The sequence below is a fragment of the Capricornis sumatraensis genome, chromosome 16 (genome assembly GCF_032405125.1).
Source record: "Capricornis sumatraensis isolate serow.1 chromosome 16, serow.2, whole genome shotgun sequence".
NCBI classification, from domain to species: Eukaryota; Metazoa; Chordata; class Mammalia; order Artiodactyla; family Bovidae; genus Capricornis; species Capricornis sumatraensis.
In genome coordinates, this window is record NC_091084.1 from 24,465,881 (window position 1) to 24,471,880 (window position 6,000).

Here is a 6,000-nt window from a genome sequence, read left to right on the forward strand (position 1 = left end):
AAAGTAATATTCTATTGTATATAGGTACCACAATTTTATCCATTCACCTGTCAGTGGACATCTAGGTTGCTTCCATGTCCTAGCTATTGTAAGTAGTACTGCAATGAACATTGGGGTACATGTGTCTTTTTCAGTTATGGTTTCCTCAGGGTATATGCCCAGTAATGGGATTATTAGGTCATATGGTAGTCTTATTCCTAGTTTTTTTTTTAAGGAATCTCCATACTATTCTCCATAGTGGCTTTATCAATTTGCATTCCGACCAACAGTGTAGATTTAGATGGTTTAGACCTGAGAAAAGGGGAAAAACACTGAAAGGGTACCAACAGTGTAGGAGGGTTCCCTTTTCTCTATGTCCTCTTCAATATTAATTGTTTGTGAGTTTTTTGATGATGACCATTCTGATCTGTATAAGGTGATACCTCATTGCAGTTTTGATTTGCATTTCTCTAATAATGAGTGATATTGAGCATCTTTTCATGTGTTTGTTAGCCATCTGTATGTCTTTTCTAGAGAGATGTCTGTTTAGGTCTTCTGCCCACCCTTTGATTGGATTGTTTGTTTTTCCGGTATTGAGCTGCATGAGCTGCTTGTTTGCATATTTTGGAGATTAACTCTTTGACAGTTGTTTCATTTGCTATTATTTTCTCCCATTCTGAGGGTGTCTTTTCACCTTGTTTATAGTTTCCTTTGCTGTGCAAAAGCTTTTAAGTTTCATTAGGTCCAATTTGTTAATTTTTGTATTTATTTCCATTGCTCTAGGGGTTGGATCATAGAGGATCTTGTGATCTATGTCAAAGATTGTTCAGTCTATGTTTTCCTCTAATATCATTATAGTTTCTGACCTTCAATTTAGGTCTTTAATCAGTTGAGTTTATTTTTGTGTATGGTTGTTAGGAAATGTTCTAATCTCATTCTTTTACTCATACCTGCAAAGTTTTCCCAGCACTACTTATTGAAGAGACTGTCTTTTCTCCATTGTATATTCTTGCCTCCTGTGTCAAAGATAAGCTGCTCATAAGTATGTGGATTTATCTCTGGGCTTTCTGTCTTGTTCCACTGGTCTGTATTTCAATTTTTTGTGTCAGTACCATGCTGTCTTGATGACTGTAGCTTTGTATCATAGTCTGAAGTCAGGAAGATTGATTCCACCAGCTCCATTCTTCCTTCTCAGGATTAGTTTGGCTATTTTGCATCTTTTGTGTTTCCATACAGATTGTGAATTTTTTTTTTTTGTTCTAGTTCTGTAAAAAATATCATTGGTAATTTGATAGCGATTGCATTGAATCTGTAGATTGCTTTGGGTAGTATAGTCACTTTCATGTTATTGATTCTTCCAATCCAAGAACATGATATACCTCTCCATCTGTTTATGTCATCTTTGAATTCTTTCATTAGTGTCTTATAGTTTTTTATATACAGCTCTTTTGTCTCCTTCAGTTCAGTTCAGTCACTCAGTCGTGTCTGACTGTTAGCGACCCCGTGAATTGCAGCATGCCAGGCCTCCCTGTCCATCACCAACTCCCAGAGTTCACTCAAACTCATGTCCATCAAGTCGGTGATGCTGTCCAGCCATCTCATCCTCTGTCTTCCCCTTCTCCTCCCCCCAATCCCTCCCAGCATCAGGGTCTTTCCAATAAGTCAACTCTTCGCATGAGGTAGCCAAAGTATTGGAGTTTCAGTTTTAGCATCAGTCCTTCCAATGAACACCCAGGACTGATATCTTTTAGGATGGACTGGTTGGACCTCCTTTCAGTTCAAGGGACTCTCAAGAGTCTTCTCCAGCACCACAGTTCAAAAGCATCAATTCTTTGGCACTCAGCTTTCTTCACAGTCCAACTCTTACATCCATATGTCTCCTTAGGTAGGATTATTCCTAAGTGTTTTGTTTTTGTTGCAATAGTGAATGGGATTGATTCCTTAATATCTCTTTCTGGTTTTTCATTGTTAATGTATAAGAGTACAAGGGATTTTTGTGCATCAATTTTATATCCTGTGACTTTACTATATTCATTGATTAGTTCTAGTAATTTTCTGGTGGCATCTTTAGGGTTTTCTATGTATAGTATCATATCATCAGCAAACAGAGTTTTACTTCTTTTCCTATCTGGATTCCTTTTATTTCTTTTTCTTCTCGGGCTGCTGTGGCTAGGACTTCCAAAACTGTGTTGAATAATAGTGGTGAGAGTGGGCATCCTTGCCTTGTTCTTGATCTTAGAGACGTGCTTTCAGTGTTTCACAGTTGAGAATAGTGTTTGCTGTGCATTAGTCATATGTGGCATTATGCATACTTTCTGGAGAGTTTTTATCATTAATGGATGTTGCATTTTTTTCAAAAACTTTCTCTACTTCTATTGAGAAGATCATATGATTTTTATCTTTCAATATGTTAATATGGTGTATCACATTGATTGATTTGCATATATTGAAGAATCCTTGCATCCCTGGGATTAAGCCCACTTGATCATGATGTATGATCCTTTTATTATTTTTTCAGTTTTATTTATTTATTTTTAATTTACAATATTGTATTGGTTTTGCCATACATTGACATGAATTTGCCATGGTTGCACATGTGTTCCCCATCCTGAACCCCCCTCCTATCTCCCTCCCCATCCCATCCCTCTGGGTAATCCCAGTACACCAGCCCCGAGCACTCTGTATCATGCAGCAAACCTAGACGGGCGATACATTTCACATATGATAATTTACATGTTTCAATGCCATTCTCCCATATCATCCTGCCCTTGCCCTTTCCCACAGATTCCAAAAGACTGTTCTATACATCTGTGTCTCTTTTGCTGTCTTGCATACAGGGTTATCATTACCATCTTTCTAAATTCCATATATATGCGTTAGTGTACTGTATTGGCGTTTTTCTTTCTGACTTACTTCACTCTGTATAATAGGCTCCAATTTCATCCACCTCATTAGAACTGATTCAAATGTATTCTTTTTAATGGCTGAGTAATACTCCATTGTGTATATGTACCACAGCTTTCTTATCCATTCATCTGCTGATGGACATCTAGGTTGCTTCCATGTCCTGGCTATTATAAACAGTGCTGTGATGAACATTGGGGTACATGTGTCTCTTTCAATTCTGGTTTCTTTGGTGTGTATGCCCAGCAGCGGGATTGCTGGGTCATAAGGCAGTTCTATTTCCAGTTTTTTAAGGAATCTCCACACTGTTCTCCATAGTGGCTGTACTAGTTTGCATTCCCACCAACAGTGTAAGAGGGTTCCCTTTTCTTCACACCCTCTCAAGCATTTATTGCTTGTAGACTTTTGGATAGCAGCCATTCTGACTGGCGTGAAATGGTACCTCATTGTGGTCTTGATTTGCATTTCTCTGATAATGAGTGATGTTGAGCATCTTTTCATGTGTTTGTTAGCTATCTTTATGTCTTCTATGGAGAATGTCTGTTTAGTTTTTTGGCCCACTTTTTGATTGGGTCGTTTATTTTTCTGGAATTGAGCTGCAGGAGTTGCTTGTATACTTTTGAGATTAATTCTTTGTCCATTGCTTCATTTGCTATTATTTTCTTCCATTCTGAATGCTGTCTTTTCACCTTTCTTGTAGTTCTCTTTGTTGTGCAGAAGCTTTTAATTTTAATTAGGTCACATTTGTTTATTTTTGCTTTTATTTCCAATATTCTGGGAGGTGGGTCATAGAGGATCCTGCTGTGATTTATGTCGGAGAGGGTTTGGCCTATGTTCTCCTCTAGTAGTTTTATAGTTTCTTGTTTTACATTTAGATCTTTAATCCATTTTCAGTTTATTTTTGTGTATGGTGTTAGAAAGTGTTCTAGTTTCATTCTTTTACAAGTGGTTGACCAGTTTTCCCAGCAACACTTGTTAAAGAGATTGTCTTTTCTCCATTATATATTCTTGCCTCCTTTGTTGAAGATAAGGTGTCCATAGGTGCGTGGATTTATCTCTGGGCTTTCTATTTTGTTCCATTGATCTATATTTCTGTCTTTGTGCCATGCTGTCTTGATGACTGTGGCTTTGTAGTAGAGACTGAAGTCAGGCAGGTTGATTCCTCCAGTTCCATTCTTCTTTCTCAAAATTGCTTTGGCTATTTGGGTTCTTTTTGTATTTCCATACAAATTGTGAAATTATTTGTTCTAGTTCTGTGAAAAATACTGTTGCTAGCTTGATAGGTATTGCATTGAATCTATAGATTGCTTTGGGTAGTATATTCATTTTCACTATATTGATTGTTCAAATCTATGAACATGGTATATTTTGCCATCTATTTATGTCCTATTTGATTTCTTTCACCAGTTTTTTCTAGTTTTGTATATATAGGTCTTTTGTTTCTTTAGGTAGATATATTCCTAAGTATTTTATTCCTTTCATTGCAATGGTGAATGGATTGTTTCCTTAATTTCTCTTTCTGTTTTCTCATTGTTAGTGTATAGGAATGCAAGGGATTTCTGTGTGTTGATGTTATATCCTGCAACTTTACTATATTCATTGATTAGCTCTAGTAATTTTATGGTGGAGTCTTTAGGATTTTCTACGTAGAAGATCATGTTTTCTGCAAACAGTGACAGTTTTACTTCTTTCCAATCTGGATTCCTTTTATTTCTTTTTCTGCTCAGATGGCAGTGGCCAAAACTTCCAAAACTATGTTGAATAGTAGTGGTGAGAGTGGGCACCCTTTGTCTTGTTCTTGACTTCAGGGGAAATGCTTTCAGTTTTTCACTATTGAGGATAATGTTTGCTGTGGGTTTGTCATATATAGCTTTTATTATGTTGAGGTATGTTCCTTCTATTCCTGCTTTCTGGAATGGTTTTTATCATAAATGGATGTTGAATTTTGTCAAAGGTTTTCTCTGCATCTATTGAGATAATCATATGGTTTTTATCTTTCAATTTGTTAATGTGGTGTATTACATTGATTGATTTGTGGATATTGAAGAATCCTTGCATGCCTGGCATAAATCCCACTTGGTCATGATGTATGATCTTTTGAATATGTTGTTGATTCTGTTTGCTAGACTTTTGTTAAGGATTTTTGCATCTATGTTCATCAGTGATATTGGCCTGTAGTTTTCTTTTTTTGTGGTATCTTTGTCAGGTTTTGGTATTAGGGTGATGGTGGCCTCATAGAATGATTTTGGAAGTTTACCTTCCTCTGCAATTTTCTGGAAGAGTTTGAGTAGGATAGGTGTTAGCTCTTCTCTAAATTTTCAGTAGAATTCAGCTGTGAAGCCGTCTGGTCCTAGGCTTTCTGATTTCTGATTTCAGTTTCCATTTCCGTGCTTGTGATGGGTCTGTTTTTCTATTTCTTCCTGGTTCAGTTTTGGAAAGTTTTACTTTTCAAAGAATTTGTCCATTTCTTCCAAGTTGTCCATTTTATTGGCATATAGTTACTGATAGTAGTCTCTCATGATCCTTTGTATTTCTGTGTTGTCTGTTGTGATTTCTAATTTTGTTGATTTGGTTTTTCTCCCCTTGTTTTTTGATGAGTCTGGCTAATGGTTTGTCAATTTTATTTATCTTCTCAAAGAACCAGCTTTTGGCTTTATTGATTTTTGCTATGGTCTCTTTTGTTTCTTTTGTATTTATTTCTGCCCTAATTTTTAAGATTTCTTTCCTTCTACTAACCCTGGGGTTCTTCATTTCTTCCTTTTCTAGTTGCTTTAGTTGTAGAGTTAGGTTATTTATTTGACTTTTTTCTTGTTTCTTGAGGTATGCCTGTATTGCTATGAACCTCAGCACTGCTTTTACAGTGTGCCATAGGTTTGGGGTTGTTGTGTTTTCATGTTCATTCATTTCTGTGCATATTTTGATTTCTTTTTTGATTTCTGCTGTGATTTGTTGGTTATTCAGCGGCGTGTTGTTCAGCCTCCATATGTTGGAATTTTTTTAGTTTTTCTCCTGTAATTGACATCTAATCTTACTGCATTGTGATCAGAAAAGATGCTTGGAATGATTTCAGTTGTTTTGAATTTATCAAGGCTAGATTTATGGCCCAGGCTATGATCT